Here is a 23253-nt window from a genome sequence, read left to right as displayed (position 1 = left end):
CTGTACTTGCAGAATTACATTTTACTTTGCTCAAAAACTGCATGAATCCGTGTAAGATTCTGTAAATCCATTTTTTAGATTAGAATCAGTCTGACCACGGTAGCACAGGCAGCCTCAAAGGGAGTTAACACCTTCAATACCTTATCTTGGCCGACATGACACCAACTGCTAAAATGCTCTTGAGAATGTAACTTTTAGAAAAGGTTTTGTGATTTACACATGAAAGAACTGAAACCAACCTGGTAATTCTAAAAGATGAGAGACTTAACAAACAATCAGGGTCTTTTCCAATATGTATTTTTAGTTATATTACATTGTAAACTTGTGCTATAAATTCTGTGCCTTAAAATCTTATTCTCCACAATCACCTGATGAAGGAGCAGTGCTCTGAAAGCTAGTGCTTCCAAATAAACCTGTTGGGCTGTAACCTGGTGTTGTGTGATTTTTAATTTCTTGAACAAAGGAATCACATTAGCAATCCTCCAGTCATCTAGTACTTCACTAGTGACCAGCGAATTATTAAGTATATCCGCCAGGGACACAGCAATCTCCTCCTAAGCCTTCTATAGCAGCTTGGGATACATCTCATCAGACAATGGTGATTTCTGCATCTTTATGCCCTCCAAAACTTCTAATGTGCCCCCCCCCCCCCCCCATTAATCTTAACATGCTCTTGAATCTCACCATCCCAAATGAAATTGCAGTATATGTCTTTTCTGTGAATACAGAGAAGAATTGTTCATTTAAGAGCTCACCCACATCTTCTGGCTCCATACACAGATTCCCCCATTGCTCTCTGATAAGCTCCACTCTGTCCCTGGTAATCCTTTTACTCTTAATGTATTTACAAAGTGCTTTAGTGTTTCTGTTAATCCTAGCTGCCAAAGATATTTCAGTGCTGCCTTCTAATTTTCCTTTTTAAACACCCCCCTACACTCTCTATACTTTTGAAGAGCCTCCCTGTTTTTAATGTGCTGTAACTAATATACACTTTTCTTTTTTATCAAACTCTCAATATCCCTCGACAAATAGGTTCCCTACCCTTGTTGCTCTTGTTCTTCACTCTTAGAGGAAAACTCTGGCCCTGAATTCTCACTGTACTATTTTTAGCTTTTCCCAGTCTATGTTTGCCACATTCTGTCTAATGATTGGCCTTGCTCCATTTTTGAAATTTACCATCTGCATTCTCCTTATTCCTTTCCATACTTACTTTGAAACCTGAAGAGTTACGATCACTATCCTTAAAATGCTCGCCCACGGCAACTTCAACTATTTGATTGGGCCCACTGTTTTCCCAGTGAGAGTTTAACCTCTTGACCAGTTTCATTCCATGGGGTAAGTTTGAGTACTGCCCCATCTGTAGTAGGACTACCTGTGTACTGGAACAGCAAAGCTCTCCTGAATATACTTTAAAAATCCCACCCTACCTCATCCTTCTGCAGCATGGTGATCCCAGTTAATGTTAGTAAAGTTGAAATCCCAGACAAATATAACTCTATTTCTCTCATACCTTTTTGTCATTTGTCATATCTGCTCATCCATCTCCCTCTGAATGTTGGAAGTTTACAGTATAAACTTACCAAAATAATTGGCCATTTTTATTTCTAAGCTATATCCAGCCCTTTTGATTTGAAGACTCTTTTGGGTCATCCTCTCTAATTTCTGCTGTATGGTTTCCTTTGTCAAGAATACAATGTCCCTATCTCTCTTACATCCCGCTGCCCCCATCCCATCTAAATGATATTTAATTATCAAACCAAAAAGGCAATTGGTCTTTGATGAAGTGAATATTCACTATCAGAATTTAACTAGCACAGGGGCCATCACAGCCTTACTTGAAGTCAGTCTGGATCTGGAAGTAGTCTGCTTCAGATCATCCACTCAAGAAAGCTTCATTCACATCAGCATGAAGCAGCTGCAGGATTGTAAAGAAACTTGTTTGACATCAAAGTCTCTGGAGTAGAATCCAGAAAACCTCATGTTGGATTAATTCAATTGCCCTTGTCAGATCAATGAATGCAATGGGGAGTTTTAAGTGTTGTTCTTGACATTTAGTTTGGTTTGTCTGCACAAAGACTATGTCAGAGGTTCTGGTGGAAAGCCACACTATATCTCTGGAAGAATTCCCTCAACCTACCTCAAGGAGGTAGGTGACTCAGTAAAATGAAGTGTTGAGACCAATCCTGCTTTGGAGAAGAGAAAAATACTTTGATCATTGACACAGCTTGATTTTTCTCCCTTCTGGAACATAGCTATGATTGTCATATTCCTGAAACTGAGAGGGAAGTGAAATCCTTATTCCTCACAAATTGATAGAGATCTTAATGTGGACAAAAGCGCCCAGCTTTGAAGTCTTCAGCTGGAATACCCTAAGGGCTGCAAGCATTGCTGTTCTAAATTTGTTTGAATGCTTGTTGCAACTTTCTCAATGATGGCACTCACCCATAGATTCTAGCAAAGGGTTAACCTGAAGACTGGTAGCTGCCACTGTGCATCTATGATTGTGAAATTACTAGAGACGTTCTTCCCAGTGAAGAATATGACATAATGTTGGCTGCAAGGGTGAGCTGTGTGAAGAATGCAGAGATGCTTCATTGTGGTTTGAACAAGCTGAGTGAGTGCACAAATACATTCTGTAAAATGTGTATAAATGTGAGGTTATTCACTATAGGAACAAAAACATAATGGATGAATAATGATCTGAAAGACGATAAATTGAGAGAGGAGAATGTGTAACAAGGCCTCAGTGTCCTTATGTACTAGTTACCAAAGTAAACACTCAGGTGGAGCAGGTGTTGAAGAAGGCAAATGGCATATTGGCATTTATAATGAAAGGATTCAAGTACTGGAATAGGGATAGGTATAGGAATAGGAATTATGTAGGGTCTTGGTGAGATCACAATTTAAATACTGTGAGCAGTTTTGGTCTTCTTATCTGAGGAAGGCCATTCTTGCTATCGAGGGAGTGCAGGGAATATTTACTGGACTGATTCATGGGACAGCAGCAGCAGTTGAAGTATAAGAAGAGGTTGAATCGGTTAGGATTGTATTCACTGGATTTCAGAAGACTGAGGGAGGATGTCATAGAAACCTATAAAATTCAAAGAGGACCAGATAGGTTTGATGCAGGAAGGATGTTCTCAATGATTTGGGGAGTTCAGAACCAGTGGTCACCTTCTAAAGATATGGGGTAAACTGTTTAGGATTGACAAGAGGAGAATGTTCTTCTCTCAGAGAGTGATGAACCTGTAGAATTCACTACCACAAAAAGCAGTTGAGGCCAAAACATTGCCTAATTTCAAAAAGAAGTTGGATATTACACTTGGAGCTAAAGGGATATGGGGGAAGAGCAGGAATAGGCTATTGAGTTGGACTATGAGTCATGATCATAATGGATGATAGAGCAGGATCAAAAGGGCCAAATGGTCTATTCCTGCTCATATTTTCTATTTCTGTTTATATTTGATGATAAATGGTATTGTCATCATCGAGGAGAAACACATGGTCTTGTGAGTGAAGTGCATTTTGTTCATTTGACCTTGATCGATGGATTTAGTGGTCTCCAAAAAAACACTTTGTGTGTCATGATGGTTAACATATTATTAGATCCTTAAACATTCTCTTTGTAACAGATGATTTGTCTTCAAAATTTGTCAATGTTGAGACCCTTGCTTTTTTTGATATATATTAATGATCTAGATCTTGATGTGAAGGGCAACATTTATGAATTTGAAGATGATACAAATCATTAAAACATTGTAGTTTGTGAGGAAAACAGTGTAAAACTTCAAAAACAAATTGACAAGTTGTTGGAAGAGGTAGAGGATGAAAATTAAGTTCATTGCAAAATGATTCATTTTGCTAGAAAGAACATGAAGAAACAATATAAACTAAAGGGAACAATTCTACTGCGGATGCAGGAACAGGTGTATCTGGCTATATCTGTGCATAGCTGAAAATGTGTTGCTGGAAAAGCGCAGCAGGTCAGGCAGCATCCAAGGAACAGGAGAATCGACGTTTTGGGCATGAGTCCTTCTTCAGGAATGAGGAAAGTGTGTCCAGCAGGCTAAGATAAAAGGTAGGGAAGAGGGACTTGGCGGAGGGGTGTTGGAAATGTGATAGGTGGAAGGAGGTCAAGGTGAGGGTGATAGGCCGGAGATGGGGGTGGGGGTGGAGAGGTCAAGAAGAAGATTGCAGGTTAGGAAGGTGGTGCTGAGTTCGAGGGTTGGGACTGAGACAAGGTGAGGGAGGGGAAATGAGCAAACTGGAGAAATCTGAGTTCATCCCTTGTGGTTGGAGGGCTCCTAGGCAGAAGATGAGGCGCTCTTCCTCCAGCCGTCGTGTTGCTATGTTCTTTCCAACACACTCCTGACTTGTGATAGTGACCAAGTCTCTGAAGGTCAGGAGGTGAATTATTCAATATAACAAGATTCTTGGTTCAGAGATGTGCATTGATGTTGATGACTCATCAATTCAACTTTTCACATCATAAGTCAGCAAATGATGCTAATGTGAAAATTGATTTTATTCTAGCCACTGAGTTACCTGTGAGTTACTTTCCACATACAAATGACATGCCAACATTTGGCACTCAGTAAAGTGTTCAATTGTGTCACAAATGGCTGGACTCAACAACATGATGACGACAAATTACAGGAATATTTCGCATATAGAAATCAACTGAGTGTCAAACAAGGTTGTCTCTTTTGACATTTAACAATCATAATTCTGCCAAGCTTTAGAAGGAGATTGTTGGAGGAAATTCATCAAGAGCACAAAAGGATTAAATTTATCAAAACAGCAGCATGTAAATGTTTTTAAAACTCATAATGTAGAGAGAGATACTGAAGGTGAAATGTTGAGAATTGTGTCTCTGAATGAATTAACAAAGATTCCTTTCATATCAAGGTCAAACAAAAGAAAGCTGAGATGTGTCAATTTCTTTGAAGTGTAAGGGAAAGAACACGTTAATTTGGTTCATTGCTGGAGAAAGAGAATAAGTTAATGCCCAATACATAAAGTGACAAAAGTTGAGATATTAAGAAGTTGCCTTGCAGTTCACGGATTACCAGATGTGTTGGGATCAGATAACTGTCCACATTTCACACGAGAGTAATTTCCAATATTTTTGAATAAAAGTAAAAATACCATCATATCATGGAGCATTGAATGATGCTGCAGAAAGTGGTGCACAGATGATAAAGAAGTATTTGCCGTATCACTGAATGACACTATGTTACAATGCAGAAGGAGACCATTCAGTCCATCATGTCTGCACTAGCTTTTTGAGTGAGCACTTCACCTGAAGCTATTATCCTGCATTTGCCCCCTAATTCAACCTTTGCAGAAAGGATAGAACCCCCACCCCCCCAACCCGACACCCCGTCCGCACCTTCTGCTCCACTAATCACCAGATACAATGCATTATCCTCCACCGTTTCTGCCACCGACAATCAGACCCCACCACTAGAGATATCTTTCCCTCCTCACCCTTATCAGCATTCCGTAGAGACCATTCCCTCTGCAACTCCCTTGTCATGTCCACAAGCTTACCAACCCACCCTCCACTCTTGGCACCTTCTCCTGCCACCGCAAGACTTGTAAAACCTACGCCTACACCTTTCCCCTCACCTCCATCCAAAGCCCCAAAGGATCCTTCTACATCTGGCAGAGATTTTCCTGCACATCCAAACATCTCATCTACTGTGTCTGTTGCTCTCAATGTGGTCTCCTTTACATCAGGGAGACAGAACACCAACTCACAAAACGCTTCAGGGAACATCTCTGGGACATATGTACCAAATAACCCCACTGCCATGTGGCCAACCACTTCAACAACCCTCCCACTCCCCCAAGGAGATACAGAGGAAGAAGCAGAGGGCTTTGAGTCCTTCGTGATGGAGGATGGAGGTGTACAGGGACTGGATGTCCATGGTGAAGATAAGGCGTTGGGGACTGGGGAAGTGAAAATCATGAAGGAGGTGGAGGGCGTGGGTGGTGTCCATGAAGGAGGTGGAGGGCGTGGGTGGTGTGCATATATCTGTGCATAAGTCATTGAAGATAGCAGGATAGGTTGAGAGAGTAATTAATAAATCACACAGCATCTTAGGCTTCATCAATGGGGCATAGAGTAGAACAGCAGAGAGATTATTGAGCTTGTGTCAGACACCAGTTTGGCATCTGCAGGAATATTAGGCATACCCTTTTGGAAGGATGTGATGTTATCAGAGACAATGCAGAAAAGATTCATGTAATTGGTTCCAGGGATTTGTACTGAACATAGATCAAAAAAGTTGGAACTGATTTCTTCAGAGAAAAGAGAAGATTTGATTGAAATAACAAAATCATGAGAGATTTGAACAGAGTTGATAGGGAGAATCTATATATGTTTGTGAAAGAATCAAGAATGAGCTCACTGATTTAAAGCTATTGGTAAAAGAAGCAAATGTGACATAAAAACACCTTTTTAAAGTGGCATGTTAAGTTCTGGAATGCACTATTAAAGACTGTGATGGAGCCAGGCTCAACTGAAACATTAAAAACAGAATTGAACTGTTATCTAAAAAGGAGAAAGTGAGGACTGCAGATTTGGAGATCAGAGTCAAAATGTGTGGTACTGGAAAAGCACAGCAGGTTAGGTAGCATCCTTGGAGCAAGAGAATCAATGTTTTGGGCATAAGCCCTTCATCAGGGGAGGGGCAGGGACTGAGAGATAAATAGGAGGGTGGGAGTGGGGCTGGGGGGAAGTTAGCTGAGAAGGCAATAGATAGGTGGAAGTAGAGGGTGATGGTGATAGGTCGGAGGGGGAGGGGGAAGCAGCCAGACAGGAAGGAAGATGGACAGGTAGGACACTTCAAGAGGGCAGTGCCGAGTTGGAAGGTTGGATTTGGGATAAGGTGGGGGGAGGGGAGATTTGAAAACTAGTGAAGTCGATATTGATGCCATGTAGTTGAAGGGTCCGAAGGTGGAAGATGAGGAGTCTTCGTCCAGGCGTAGGGTAGCTTGCATTTGGCGGTGAGGAGGCCCACGCCCTCCACCTCCTTCATGGACACCACCCACGCCCTCCACCTCCTTCATGATTTTCACTTCCCCAGTCCCCAACGCCTTATCTTCACCATGGACATCCAGTCCCTGTACACCTCCATCCTCCATCACGAAGGACTCAAAGCCCTCTGCTTCTTCCTCTGTATCTCCTTGGGGGAGTGGGAGGGTTGTTGAAGTGGTTGGCCACATGGCAGTGGGGTTATTTGGTACATATGTCCCAGAGATGTTCCCTGAAGCGTTTTGTGAGTTGGTGTTCTGTCTCCCTGATGTAAAGGAGACCACATTGAGAGCAACAGACACAGTAGATGAGATGTTTGGATGTGCAGGAAAATCTCTGCCAGATGTAGAAGGATCCTTTGGGGCTTTGGATGGAGGTGAGGGGAAAGGTGTAGGCGTAGGTTTTACAAGTCTTGCGGTGGCAGGAGAAGGTGCCAAGAGTGGAGGGTGGGTTGGTAAGCTTGTGGACATGACAAGGGAGTTGCAGAGGGAATGGTCTCTACGGAATGCTGATAAGGGTGAGGAGGGAAAGATATCTCTAGTGGTGGGGTCTGATTGTCGGTGGCAGAAACGGTGGAGGATAATGCATTGTATCTGGTGATTAGTGGAGCAGAAGGTGCGGACGGGGTGTCGGGTTGGGGGGGTGGGGGTTCTATCCTTTCTGCAAAGGTTGAATTAGGGGGCAAATGCAGGATAATAGCTTCAGGTGAAGTGCTCACTCAAAAAGCTAGTGCAGACATGATGGACTGAATGGTCTCCTTCTGCATTGTAACATAGTGTCATTCAGTGATACGGCAAATACTTCTTTATCATCTGTGCACCACTTTCTGCAGCATCATTCAATGCTCCATGATATGATGGTATTTTTACTTTTATTCAAAAATATTGGAAATTACTCTCGTGTGAAATGTGGACAGTTATCTGATCCCAACACATCTGGTAATCCGTGAACTGCAAGGCAACTTCTTAATATCTCAACTTTTGTCACTTTATGTATTGGGCATTAACTTATTCTCTTTCTCCAGCAATGAACCAAATTAACGTGTTCTTTCCCTTACACTTCAAAGAAATTGACACATCTCAGCTTTCTTTTGTTTGACCTTGATATGAAAGGAATCTTTGTTAATTCATTCAGAGACACAATTCTCAACATTTCACCTTCAGTATCTCTCTCTACATTATGAGTTTTAAAAACATTTACATGCTGCTGTTTTGATAAATTTAATCCTTTTGTGCTCTTGATGAATTTCCTCCAACAATCTCCTTCTAAAGCTTGGCAGAATTATGATTGTTAAATGTCAAAAGAGACAACCTTGTTTGACACTCAGTTGATTTCTATATGCGAAATATTCCTGTAATTTGTCGTCATCATGTTGTTGAGTCCAGCCATTTGTGACACAATTGAACACTTTACTGAGTGCCAAATGTTGGCATGTCATTTGTATGTGGAAAGTAACTCACAGGTAACTCAGTGGCTAGAATAAAATCAATTTTCACATTAGCATCATTTGCTGACTTATGATGTGAAAAGTTGAATTGATGAGTCATCAACATCAATGCACATCTCTGAACCAAGAATCTTGTTATATTGAATAATTCACCTCCTGACCTTCAGAGACTTGGTCACTATCACAAGTCAGGAGTGTGTTGGAATACACCTCACTTACCTGGATGATTGTAGCTCCAACAACAGTCAAGAAGCTTGACATCATCCAGGACAATGCCTGCTTAATTAGCACAACATCCACAAACATCCAGCCCCTCCACTGTTGCTCAGTAGCAGTAGTGTGTACCGTCCACAAGATGCATTAGAGAAATTCACTGAAAATCATTAGACAGCTCAAACCCATGACACTTTCATCTCCAAGGACAAGGTCAGCAGACACATGGGACTATCACCAACTGCAAGTTCTCCTCCACACCATATTGACATGGGAATGTATGACTGTCCCTTCCTTGTCACTAGGTTGAAATGCTGGCATTCCCTCCCTAATGGCAGTGTGGGTCTACCTACAACACAGGGACTGCAGTGGTTCAAGAAACCAGCTCACCACATCTCCTCAAGAGCAACAGGGAATTGTCAATAAATGCTGGCCAATCAGTGACACCCATATCCATGAATGAATTTTAAATATGCTGTTCTGTCATTAAGGATGGTACTCCCTTTTTTGAAAGAAATGCAATGATCAGGAATTGCTGGTGAAGTGAATTTCTTAAGGCATTGTAGCAACTAGTAACACCATATATGGTTGAAAATGTCTCTTTCTCAAATTAGGAGTAATATTCAGACACAGTTCATGTGCATGAAGAAGAAGCTAGAGTCATCTCCATATACTATTTCATTATGTGAGCTAATACAATACTTACTAGTGAGGCATGGCTCATTAGACTGTTTCTAGAGATCATGGCTTCACTAATCAGTGCTTTCTTCACTCGTTCAAGTATTCTCTGAGAGTTCACAGACCAAAATATTCCCTTCTTGGTCAATTTATATAGTGGATTGAATATATTAGCTAAGTTAGGAGTAAACATTGGATAATATATAACAAATCATATGAATGGTCTAAGTTGCTATCTACATTCAAAATCTTCCTAACCTTCTGCAGTATATGAACATATAAACATGGAAGTTGGCCTCTCAGAACCTTTAGTCCTATGTTGTCATTCAATGGCTAATCTGATTATTTCGTATTCCTGCCTATGCTAGATAACCTACTAGACCTTTGCCTTTCCAAAATTTACCTCTCAACAAAAAATGTTCAAGGACACTGCTTTCACCACCTTTTAAAGAAGACTTCAAAAATAATCATGATCCTGTATGAGAATAAAGCTCTCCACACCTTGGTATAAAATCAGCAACCCCTTACATTTAAATAAAGACTGTCAATTACACAGGAACTGGGATAAACTGTTCAGCCTGTCTTGCCATTCAATATGATCATGGTCGATCGAATACTTCAATGCCTTTTACTCATTCCATCCGGATGGCCTACATGTGACTCCAGACCTACAGCATGTCTTAACTGCCCTCTGGGCAATTAGGAATGGGCAATCAATGTTGGTCTAGCCAGTGAGGCCCACATCCAATGAATGAAAAAAAAAACGGTCCTGTGCATCATTGATAATTCAAATTCTATCAATGTCTACCTTACGTATATTCAAAGGTTATCCTCCACAGTTCTCTATGATCAAGAATTTCTTCCCTCTCCTTCCCACCTTTTTTTTTAAACATACCTTCTGGAATTCGGGAAAGAGAGGCAGCAATGACAATAGCATAGTGGGGAGTGTGACAGTGGTTGTGGGTCCCAAGTGGTATCAGCTGGAGGTCCTGTGTGTGGAAATGGCTGTTGGCCTGAACTGAACATAGTTAGACGGAGCCTGGAGTGTTAGTGAGGGAGGTCCCCCAGCATCTGCAGCATCAAGAGGAGGAAGCCCGAGGTTTCCCGGAGAGTGGGCCAAAGTGAGAGAGACCAAGTGCTTGCAGGGAACTCACTTAAGAAAAATTATTGAACTTGTACATTTATTCCTTTGTTTTTCCATTTAATATTAGGAAAGACTGTAATGTCAACTATTTCTTTATTTTTCTACTTATACTAAGAACAATAGTAATACTTTTAACTTTGTTTCTCTATGTTACTAATTGTACCTAATTTTTGTACCTAGGTACCTTTATACTGAAGATGGCATCGTGTGTGGTGACACTGTACACTTTTCACTGTACTCCTGTACTTCTGTACTTGAGTACTCGTGACAATAAAGCTTAAATCAAAGAATATCAAAAGTTCACAACCTTCTGGTATAATAATTTCTTCTCATCTTGGATCTAAATGGCATCTCGTCTATTTTTAAACTGTACCTCCTGGTTTGAGACTTCCCAACCAGGGGAACCACCTTACCTGCATCTACCTGTCTACCCCTTCAAGTGAATGTGTAGGATTCAATGAGATCACCTCTCATTCTTCAAACTTCTAGAGAATAGAGGCCCAAAATCTCTTCATAGAACAGATCTACCATCCCAGAACAAACCTAGTGAACAATTTTCCTTATTAATTTTGAAGCCTTCGAGTGCCAGAGTTCCTTCTTCAGTCACCATCACCTGTAAATTTAAGAGCTCAATCATGCCGATTGCCTCCCCTTTTAGGTCTCTGATCAATTGTACTCCTCTTTTACCCACTTGGTTAACTGCAAGGCATTGTGTCTTACTATTCTGTTCCACAACCACCTGATGAAGGAGCAGCATTCTGAAAGCTAGTACGTCCAATTAAACCTGTTGGACTATAACCTGGTGTTGTGTGATTTTTTAAACTTTGTACACCCTAGTCCAACACCGGCATGGTTGCAATAGATTATTTTACTTTGATTGCTATGAATCAGGGATTCAATACTTTGGGGCTATACAGAATTATAAATAATAAGGTGAATTTTGTTTTTACAGGGAATGTCAAACCCAATACAGTAAAATACACAAACATATATTGAATATAGAATATATGAAACAAAGACAAAGTCATGCGAATCTTTAAAAAGAGCTTTATTCTGGCCTGGTGACACATGCAGTCCTCTTGCAAAGGTTGGAAGCCAAATCAAAGATCAAAGTTCCAAGATTTGTGAATTATAAAGAAAACACAAAATAGATGCATTACAAAGACTAAAAAGAACTCAGTGACATGGATGCACATCCATGGTTATTGAGAAATATTAAAGATACTACCAAACATTGAAAAAAAATTGTCGAAGGGCAGGAGGCATTTCATAGCACTCGGCAGAGCAAAAAGGAGTAGTCTAATGAGAAAAGTAATAAGAAGGAGAAAAAATTGAATACTAGAAGCTTCCAGAAATATAAAACCAGATAGCAAGAGTTTCTTTTTTTTAAAGAAGTGAGTATTGATTGTATGGAAATTGAGACTGGAGAATTAATAATGGTTAATAAAGAAACAAAAACATATAACACAGTTACTAAGTTATCCTGACCCTCAGTGATCACCCATTTTAATACCCTTTCCCACTCCCTTTCTGACATGACCATCCTCAGCTTCCTCTATTGCGACAATGAATCAGATCACAAATTAGAGGAATAATACCTGATCTTCAGCCTGGGCAGGCCTACAGCCTGGAGGACTCAACATTGGGTCCTCTAATTTCAAGTAACCTCCCTTCCCATTCCCCAACTCCCTACTCAGTTCCTCCCCCTTCCTTTCATTCCTCCCATCGATCCTTCCTTCTAGCCACTAACCTGATTCATCCCTCCCATCAACCAATCAAGTCATACCCACTACGTGTGTTCACCTATTCCCACCTCACCACCCTTCCCTCCTATTCCCTTTATCTGCAGCTCCCGTTACACCCACACTCAGTCCTGAAGAAGGGTGATACCCAAAACATTGACTTCACCACCTCCCGTTGCTGCCAGGCTTGTTGTGTTCTTCCAGCCTCCTGCTTCTCTATCTCGGATTCAAGTATCTGCAGGGTTTTTTTTGTCTCCAACTAAGTTATCCTAGAGCAGTGTTTTTAGAGCAGGAAGACTAGACTATTTTCTGGGTCTGTTGATTGTTGAGGTACAAAGACGGCCTTTAGTAAAGTGATGTGAGCTTCCCGTCAGATGTGGGAGATTAGGGAGAATTTCCACGTTAATAATTATTTTGTCTGCAGGAATTGTGTTTACTTGTGAATCCAATCAGATCGCATGGATTGGTTGGAGCAGCAGTTTGAGACAAAGAAGAATTTACAGCTACTGGGGGATGTAATGGATGGTAGTTGCAGGAAGGTAGAAAAACCACAGATAAAGTCAAGTAGATGGGTTACCTCCAGGACAGGTAGGAGAGGTAGGCAAGTAGTGCAGGAGTCTTCAGTGGCTATCCCCACCTCAAATAAGTATGCTGTTTTGGAAAATATAAGGAGTGATGGAGTCTCAGGAAATGTAGCAGTGACAGCCAGGTTTCTGGTTCTGAAATGGGCTCTAATGTAATGCGGGGCATGCCAGATTCCAAGCGATCGATTGTGAGAGGAGATTCTCTAGTCAGAGGCACAGACAGATGTTTCTGCAGTTGACAACGAGATATCAGAATGGTGCGTAGCCTTCCTCGTGCCAGGATCAAGGATATGTCAGAAAGGATGTAAAATATTCTCAAAAGAGTGAGGGACCAGGAGGAGGTTGTTGCACACATTGAAATTACCGACATAAGATGAGAAAAAACAGTTCTGAGGCAAGAATATAGGAAGTTAGGAAGGAAGGTAAAAACTAGACATCAAGAATAGTATATCTGGATCACTCCCAGTGCCATGAGGTAGTGAAGGTAGGAATAGAAAGATAGAGCAGATGAACGTGTGGTTGAGGATCTGGGGTAAAAGAGAAGAATTCACATTTTTGGATCATTGGATCTCTTCCGGGTAGAAGTGACTGTATAAGAGGGACCTGAATTCGAAGGGTCTCATATACGGAGGAACCTCGATTATCCGAATGAGATGGGTGGGAACTATTTCGTTCAGAAAATTGATTATTTGGTTAATTGATTCAAAGCCTCTCCTCTGGAGCTCAGAGTCCGCTCCCTGTTCAGGAGCACAAAAACCGTCCAACATCACCTCCCCTTCCTCCGCCCCTATGTGACCACCTCCCATGTGCCCCATCATCCACCCCCACTTCTCCCCCCACCCGTCCCTCGTGCGCCCTCCCATCCGCACCTCCCCCCTCTCTGGGGCAGTCGGATTGGACACCAACAACAAGACTGCTGCTGCTGCCTTTTGCATGCGCGCGTATACACACATACAGGAAAATCTTGGAAAGATTATCTGGGGAATGGGGGTTTAGGGTACACTTCTGTGTAGAACTCCAGGGAAAGAGTATGGGAGGAGAGCGAGCGGGCAGTAGGTCAGTCATTTGGAGACAGTGTCTGGGTTCCCATTGACATCCAAGATTGTTCTCGGCAGCAGTTCAGTAAGCCAAATTCACTTTTAATCACTGCTAACAAAAGTCGAAATTAGTGATGGAAACACATCTTTGATGTAATGTTTCTATCGGGACCTTGAGATCTCCTTCAGATAATCTGATATTCGGACAATTGATATTCGGATAACCGAGGTTCCTCTGTACTGGATTTGTTGGAGCTGCTCCAGAGAAGTTAAACTATTTAGGGTGGGGACTGGGTAGCGGGGCTGGGGTAGGGGTGTGGGGGGAAGTGGTGGCAGCCGAGGGAGATATTGAGAAAACAGATCAGGCTGATTTTGGTATAGTCAGGAAAATGAATAGATGAAACAGTCAGGGCAGGTAGGAACCAAGCAGAAAATGAGATAGGACTGATGAATTAAACTGCACTTATTTCAATGCAAGAGGCCTAACAGATAAGGCAGATGAATCAGGACATGGTTGGCAACAAAGACCTAGGATATCATAGCAATTGCAGAAACGGGGCTCAGGGATGGACAGGGCTGGCAGCTAAATGTTCCAGGCTATGTTTGCTATAGGAAGGACAAAAAGGGGGCAAGTGAGGAGGGGGAGTGGTGTTTTTATTAGACATAACATTATGGCTGTACTTAGGGACGATATTCCTCGGAATATATCCAGAGAGGATATTTGGGTCGAACTGAGAAATCATAAAGGGATAACCACCTAATTGGGATTGTATTATAGACCTCTCAATACTCAGCAGGAAATTAAGATGCAATTTGTAAGGAGATCTCCATTATCTGTAAGGATAGTAGTGTGGGCGTGGTAGGGGATTCTAACTTTCCAAACATAGACTGGGACTGCTATTATGTTAAGGGCTTAGATGGAGAGGAATTTGTTAAGTGTGTACACAAGAAAATTTTCTTATTCAGTAGGTGGATGTACCTACTAGAGAAGGAGCAAAACCTAACCTACTCTTGGGAAATAAGGCAGGGCAGGTGACTGAGGTGTCAGTGGGAGAACATTTTGGGGTCAGTGATCATAATTCTATTAGTTTCAAAATATTGTTTGAAAAAGATAGACTGGATCTAAATGTTAAAGGTCTAAATTGTAAGGAGACAAATTTTGATAGTATTAGGCAAGAATGTTCAAAAGCTGATTGGGCAGATGTTCGCAGGCAAATGGGCAGCTGGAAAATGGGAAATCTTCCAAAATGAGATAACTACAGGCCAGAAACAGGATGTTCCTGATCAGGTGAAGGACAGGGCTGGTAGGTGTAGGGAATGCTAGATGACTAGAGAAATTGAGGTTTTGGTTGAGAAAAGGAAGGAAGAACGTCAGATATAGACAGCATGGATCGAGTGAATCCTTAGAAGAGTTTAAAGGCAGTAGGAGTATACTTAAGGGAGAAATCAGGAGGGCAAAAAGGGGACATGAGATAGCTTTGACAAATATGATTGATGAGAATCCAAAGGGATTCCACAAATACATTAAAGACAAAAGGGTAACTTGGGAGTGAATAGGTCCCCTTAAACACCTACAAGGCAGCTTTTGTGCAGAACAGCAGGACATGGGACAGATACTAAACGAGTATTTTGTAACAGTGTTTACTGTGGAGAAGGATATGAAAGCTGGAGATCTTGGGGAAATAAATAGCAACATCTTGAAAAATGTCCATATTACAGAGGATGAGGTGCTAGACATTTTAAAACTCATAAAGGTGGATAAAATGCCAGGATCTGATCAGTTGTACCTGAGAACTTTGTGGAAAACTAGGGAAATGATTGCTGGGACATTTACTGAGATAGTTGTACCATCAATAGCCACCGGTGTGGTACGAGAAGCTTGGAGGTTGGCTAATGTGGTGCCACTATTTAAAAAAAGATGATAAGGAAAAGCCAGGGAACCATAGACCGGTGGGCCTGACATTACTAGTGGGCAAGTTGTTAGAGGGAATCCTGAGGGTCTGGGATTTAGATGTATTTGGAAAGGTAAGGACTGATTAGGAATAGTCAATATGGCTTTGTGCGGGGAAATTGTGTCTCACTAACATGATTGTGTTGGTTGAAGAAGTAATAAAGAAGACTGATGAAGCAGAGCAGTGAACGTGATCTATATGGACTTCAGCAAGGTGTTTGACAAGGTTCCACATTCTGGACTGGTTAGCAAGGTTAGATCACATAGAATAGAGGGAGAACTAGTCATTTGGATACAGAACTGGCTCAAAGGTCAGAGACAGAAAGTAGTGATGGTGGATTGCTTTCCCTGAAGAGGCAATGTATGGGAGTGATCAGGTCCAGATAGAAGCCCAGGCAATTACTGGAAGAAGACTCAGAGCAACGACCAATCCATTATCAGGAACTGCATGTTGTAACGGAGGCCACACAGAAAAAATAGATCATCAGGGCACACTACCTTGGAGGAGGCTTGACATAGACGATTGCTACAGTGTCTAAAGGTGGAACATCGTTACCTGGGTGCAGTGTCACACCAACGTCTGACTACCCTCTTCAAGCGGGAGACTCAGAACCACAGAAGTAACCCAGCTCTTGTCTCCACAGGAACTCGATGAGTTTTTACTGGACGGTGGTGAGAAAGCCAGTGGGTGAGACCAAAAGGTGAGCAGCAGGTACCACAATATGATGGCCACCAGCTGGTTTGTGACCAGCAATCGCACCCTGGAGGACAACACTCGGAGTAGTCCGGTCCAGCGTACGAGGCCAGTGGCCATCTTGGTCCCCAATTCATGCTAATTCACCAGTCAGGATGCCTCAGCAGGGCAAAGACAGACTCCCAGGTAGAGGAGGTGAGTGGTGCTCCATGTGAAACACCAGAGCTCCTCTGGCAGGGAGTTCATCTCCCAGAGACTGACCAGAAGTCTAGAACACTTGCTCCAGTTTATCCTTGCGGAGGACTCCGTAAAGGAGACCTCCTCACACTTGCGCACCTTCCACAGGTCAGCCGGGTCTGTGAACTCAAGGAGCACATCATCACGTCATCACAGACAAAACCACCTCCATCCCTGACCCACACAGAGCCGAACCTGAAAGCCACTTACTTAAGAGGCACAGGAATGGCTCCACGCAGAGAGAATGAAACTGGCCAGACAAGGGCCAGCCATGATACCTCTCCCAAAGCACTGGGGCGCTGTCAGGGACCCGTTAGCCTTCATTAGGTACTCCGTGGCGGCGTACCGAAATTGACTCTGGGCAACAAAGTCCTAAACCCAAAAGCTCACAGGGACCTGAACAGATACTTTTGACCCACTCCATTGAACACCTTTTCCTGATCAAGGGAGAGAAAGGGAGAGAAAGTAGCTCGACAGGCCAACCCTCTGGGATAATGGATCACTCCTGGGCAATGTGGATATTGTCATGGGTGCACTGGCCCAGGACAGTGTAGGACTGTTCTAGGTGGACTATGTGGTCCAGCATGGTGCCAAGGCAAGTCAAAGGTGCCCTGGCAAAGATGTTGTAGTCTGCGCTGAGGAAAGATGCCAATTCTTTACCAACCGGATATCCTCGTTCTTCAGGAACAGAGTGATGATGGCCCTGTGCCAAGAATGGGGCATCTCTCCAGTTCCGATACATTCATCCAGGACCTGTACATAGTCGTTCCCACAATGTCCTGAAGAACTCCTCAGTCAGCCCATCCGGCTTTGAAGCTTGCCCCTAGAGACGGTCAAACTCAGAGCTCCTCAAAGCCCAGAGGAGCATCGAGCCTCTCGGCACCTCAGGGCTGACCTACAGCAGGTCCTCCCACCAGATGTTGCCAGCTTCCTTGGTGCTTAGATTCGGAAAGAAGAAGGCTTTACAATAGTCCCTCACTTGGGCCCTGATGCCCTCCACATCTGATACGAGGGATCCATCGTTGGCTAGCAGCACAAGGAACTGCAGATGGACCCTGTGCCTTTTTTCCAGTGAGTAGAAGCAGCCACGGTTGGGATCCTAAAGAACTGGACCTGTGATCTCATGTATATCCCAGGGCACAGCCTTCTCCTCTTTGAACACCTCCTGCAGGGCAGGGTCCATATCGGACTGACCGAGATGTGACTCCACTTCTTTCTCCAATCCCTTGATTCTGGACCTCTGCCTCTTCGTCGACCCCCATGTATGCCACTGACAGAAAACATTGACGTGAGTCTTACCCAAATCCTACCATAGCCTAAAGGTGAGGAAGCCCCCCACCCCACTTTCTTCTCAAGCTGGTCCAGAAGTGATGTAAACAGTCCTACAACCACAGGTCCTCAAGCTGCAGGTTGTTAAAGAGCAAGTATTCTGACCTCTGTTATGACAGAGTGGTGACTTTTCTGTTAATTAAACCACACGCCCAGAAAAACTCACCTCATCTTGTGATCTGTAAAAATATGAGTGACAGAGAACTCCTAAGTTCCCCTGTTTAAAGAAAATAGTATCAATTTATTCTTTAACTCTAAAATTGAATAATAAACAACAACTATTCACAACTGTGAGCCCTTTTTTCTCTCAATTGTTTATTATCTGCCTCCAACTCTATAACAATATATTGTTCCAATAGGAAAACATATTAAAATTACAACAACTTAATTTCAAAACCATGCAACAGCTGTCATCTCTGGTGTCTTTCTTCTTTCAGCTAAGAATCTCCCTGGGTGATCTTCTGCCTTTTACTGCAAATAAGCTTTGTATGAAAAAGGTACCTTTGATAGAGAGTGTTTTTGAATTGCAGTCTTTCTTGATGGCAATTACTCTCTTTGACTTTAAAAATGCCTGCTTTTTTATACCCCAAACATCAGATCATCTCATTGGTTCAAGGTTGGCATAAACAAAAAAATTAAACTCAATTTGGTTTTAGTATCCTAGGGCATGATATAAACCAATTGATTGAATTCAAATTGTTGTCAAAACACCAACCAACTCAGGCATCTATTCCACAGCCAAATGTTACATATTTTCAATTTTTCAATACACTCTGTGACTGCTAGTTAGTCATATGACAGGTACTTGTAAGCTCTCAATGCAAAATAGCATTCCCTCTCTCTTAAAGGTACAGTACACATCTTCAACTTCATAACACCTCCCCGTGCGCATTGAACAGAACGTGCTCTGCCCAGACCAGGTTGTGGTCAGAAAATGGCACTTGCCGCATCGAGGCATTCAGAACACAGAAGGCGTATGCTCTGGAAATGTAGAGGCGGTCAATTCTGGTTACTCCAACCTTAGGCCTTGCAAAGGTGAAGAGTAAGGAATCAGGGTGGAGATTTGCCAGATGTCAATCAGGTCAAAGGTCTTAACCGAGTCTCTCAATTTCCTCACCAATGCTGAGCTCTTCTAGGTACTGCCACGATTCTGTCTCTCAAGGGTACAAGTGAAATCTCCCCAGAGAGAGATGAGTTTGTTAGCTAAAAAGAGTAGACACTTCCTCAACGAAGTATGTCTGCTCAGGCCCCATCCAACGCACGTGAAGTGAAATACCAAACCTTCGAAACAAACTGTGAATTGGAGCAGATAGAGCTGCTTGACCCTCAAGATTTCCAGCTGAGAAAAGGGGACCAATAAGGTAGCCATCCCACCAGAGACCAGGTGACTCATGAAGACCCTTCGTCGCCACTCCAGGAGTTACATAGCTTAATCTCCTGAAATGGTATGGGATTCTTGCAGGAGGCTCACTGTGTACTTTTGTTTCCTGAAGATGGAGAGGATGCAAAATCTGAATTGAGCCATCTCACTACCATTGACATTGAGGTCAGCTATGGATGATGGCATAACTAGAAGTACATGCCACCACCACCAGTTAAAACAATGAAATCCAACTTACTGAGCAAGCAGAGGGACTCTTTTTCCCTTTCACTCCCGGAGGATGCTGCAAAGGAATCTCTGCCATTACTACTTTGTGTTCTTTTTCATTACCAGGGCCGCTAATAACTGCCGGGCAGACATGACCCGAAGCAGTACAGAATTCCACTTGTCCATAGCCAACCAGACTCTGTCTCGGTGAGCAAGCACTACTTGCAAAACGTCTTGGAGTTTCCCGATAGGGATAAGGGTGACCCCGTCCACGGGCACCACGTCATTCTCAATCTCGTCTACCTAGGCAGCGCTCACAACGAATGCCCAGTCCTCTTCCAGGTCGTCACCTCCGACCTCTGATCTCTTGTCCACATTGAGTGCAGGGGGTGGCGCAGGGTCACTGGTCAGAGACACCCCACCTTGTCCCCATCCCCTGGGGCTACAGCAGTGGAGTCTTAGTAGGAACCTCCAAGTCGAGGATTATGCCATTGACTAAAGTGGTGGCCCCCATGGGAACCTGCTCCACTCCCAGTGCCAGATCACCCTCCGTGTCTAGGAATAGATCCCCAGTTAAGAAGTACTCAACATAAAGGCCAAGGAGGAAGTGAGGAGGCCTGCTCCTTTATCGCTACCATCCAGGGTGCTCTCAGGGTAACGATCCCAACCACAATCCCCAGCCAGTGTAGGCAGCACCTCGAGGACCTCCAGTTCTTGTGGCATTGACAAGACCTCAGTGGCCACGCCCACCTCAGTCCAAAGTGCCTGGTCCAGTTCCGGTGAACTGCAAAGGCGGCTTTGTGACCCCTTCCCCTTGTGAGAAGGGAAAGGGTTTTCTGGGGGATGGTGCTCCCTCATTCCCGGGCAGGCGGTGGGGGATGTATTAGTATTGGACTCTCCCTCCTTCTCCAACCCCAAGGAATGGCGCCTTTTTCAGGAGGATGCGGGAACAAGAGACACCTCCATCCTTCCACTGTCCTGATGCCTCCTCTCCCCCTCAAACATCCTCCATTTTTCCTTGTCCCTTACGGGTTTTGAAGCATGCAGAGACCAGGGGAAATCAGAGGCGCTACCTGCTCTCGCAGCTTTTGTCATTGACGGGCCCCAGGCTGGGCTCCAAATCTCACACCTTCCTGACGGACCAGGGACTGTAACCTTTGCAAGGGATCCCTTCCCAGGCTGGGGAGCCAATGGCCTCAAGGTCACCTGGGGAATTCTCCTGGGAGGCCACCCGGAAATGCCTGGCCTTCCTCTGTGTTTTCCTCTCTTGTAGACACCCTCCTCCCACTTCACTGGCGTCTGTAAGTGAGGTAGCTCTCTCCTGATGGGGGGGGCGTCACGAGGGAAGGGATGATGATGCCAAATGCAGTCACTCAGCTGTTGACAGTGGCCTTCGAGGCAGAGCAGTTCCTCTGGAGGTATCCCACCTTCTTGCAGGCATAACATCCCACACCCTCCACTAACCAGAACACCCAGTAAGCAGCACTCTCATGCTCAACCATGAATGAGCCCTCCGTGACTGCCTTCTGAGTCAGGCAAACCTGTCTCAGGCAGGCCTCCTTCAGACTAAGCAGGAGCAGCACCACACTCAATGTAAACTCCTCCAACTGACAGACAAGGGGGAGTGCTGGTTCTCATCAGGGAGCCCAGCTCAGGAACAGATTCCTGAACATGGTTTGCGCTGGCTGGGGGAGGAGAGAGCTCGGGTTACAGGGATGACCAGAGTCGGGGATCCACTGGATGGCAGAGGAGTGGACTGGCTAACACCGACAAGATTGACTGCGAGGGTGTCAGTCCCCCTCTGGTTCGTGCCCCGAGCCATCCAGAGTCTGATGGACAAGGCATTCAGCCCCCACATCTCATGTACACTCGAGGCAGCTCAAGCGTGCAGTGACCTTCTGGACAAACTTATCACCATCCGTCCGGAATTTCACATTGTGCTGTGCACCGCCGACTCTTTCCCATAATGTCTGAGTCATCTCAGGGATATCCTCCCGGTGCACTTTTGAACGGCTTGTAACCCAAGGGGGCTGAGAGATAAATAGGAGGGGGGTGGGTCTGGGGGAAGGAGGTGCGATAGATAGATGAAGGTGGGGTGAAGGTGATAGATAGGAGAGGAGGGTAGAGCGGATAAGTGGAAAGGGAGATGGACAGGTAGGAGAGTTCAAGAGAATGGTTCCAAGTTGCAGGGTTGGATTTAGGATAAGGTGTGGGAGGGGATCAATGTGGATTTCACGAGTTTCCTCATAAACCCGCACCCTACCTCATCCCAGATCCAACCTTCCAACTTGGCACCGCTCTCTTGAACTGTCAGACCTGTCCATCTTCCTTCCCACCTATCCACTTCACCCTCCTCTCCGACTATCACCATCAGCCCGTACCTTCATCCACCTATCGCATTTCCAACTACCTTCCCACTGGCCCCACTCCCTCTCCAACTTATCTCTCAACCCCCTTGGGCTACAAACCTCATTCCTGATGAAGGGTTGATGCTCAAAATGTTTATCCTCCTGCTCCTCAGATGCTGCCTGACTGGCTGTGCTTTTCCAGCAGCACAATCTTCGACTTATGTGGATGTTGTCCAGGTTGGAGGGTTTGAAGCTTTAGGGAGAGATTGAATGGACTGGGCTATTTTCCCCAGAATGTTGGAGGCCGAAGGGTGAAATTATAGAAGTTTATAAAATCATTGAGGGGCATGAATAGGGTAAATAGCCAAGGTCTTTTCCCCAGAGTAGGGGAGTTCAAACTGAAGACATAGGTGAAAGGTTCATTTCCAGACGTGTCATTACCTTACTAGGTAACATCTTCAGTGGACTTCATGTGAAGCAATGCTGAAACTTCCTGCTTTCTATTTATATGTTTGGGTTTCTTTGGGTTGGTGATGTAATTTCCTTTGGTGATGTTATTTCCTGTGGTGAAGTCACTTCCTGTTCCTTTTCTCAGGGAGCGACAAATCTGAGCTACAAATCATCTCAAAACTCACTGAAGATATAGGTTTAAGGCAAGAGAGGACATATTCAAAAGGGACGTGAAGGGCAACTTTTTCACGCACAGAGAGGTGCCTGCACAGAATGAGCTGCCAAAGCAAGTGGTGGAGACTGGTACAATTACAACATAGAACATAGAACATAGAACAATACAGCACAGAACAGGCCCTTCGGCCCACGATGTGCCGAACTTCTAACCTAGATTAAGTACCCATCCATGTACCTATCCAAATGCCGCTTAAAGGTCGCCAATGATTCCGACTCTACCACTCCCACGGGCAGCGCATTCCATGCCCCCACCACTCTCTGGGTAAAGAACCCACCCCTGACATCTCCCCTATACCTTCCACCCTTCACCTTAAATTTATGTCCCCTTGTAACACTCTGTTGTACCCGGGGAAAAAGTTTCTGACTGTCTACTCTATCTATTCCTCTGATCATCTTATAAACCTCTATCAAGTCACCCCTCATCCTTCGCCGTTCCAACGAGAAAAGGCCGAGAACTCTCAACCTATCCTCGTACGACTTCCTCTCCATTCCAGGCAACATCCTGGTAAACCTTCTCTGCACCCTCTCCAAA

This window comes from Chiloscyllium plagiosum, chromosome 6, assembly GCF_004010195.1.
Source record: "Chiloscyllium plagiosum isolate BGI_BamShark_2017 chromosome 6, ASM401019v2, whole genome shotgun sequence".
Classification (NCBI taxonomy): Eukaryota; Metazoa; Chordata; class Chondrichthyes; order Orectolobiformes; family Hemiscylliidae; genus Chiloscyllium; species Chiloscyllium plagiosum.
The sequence above is the reverse complement of the archived record's forward strand: the minus strand, read 5'-3'. Positions refer to the sequence as shown.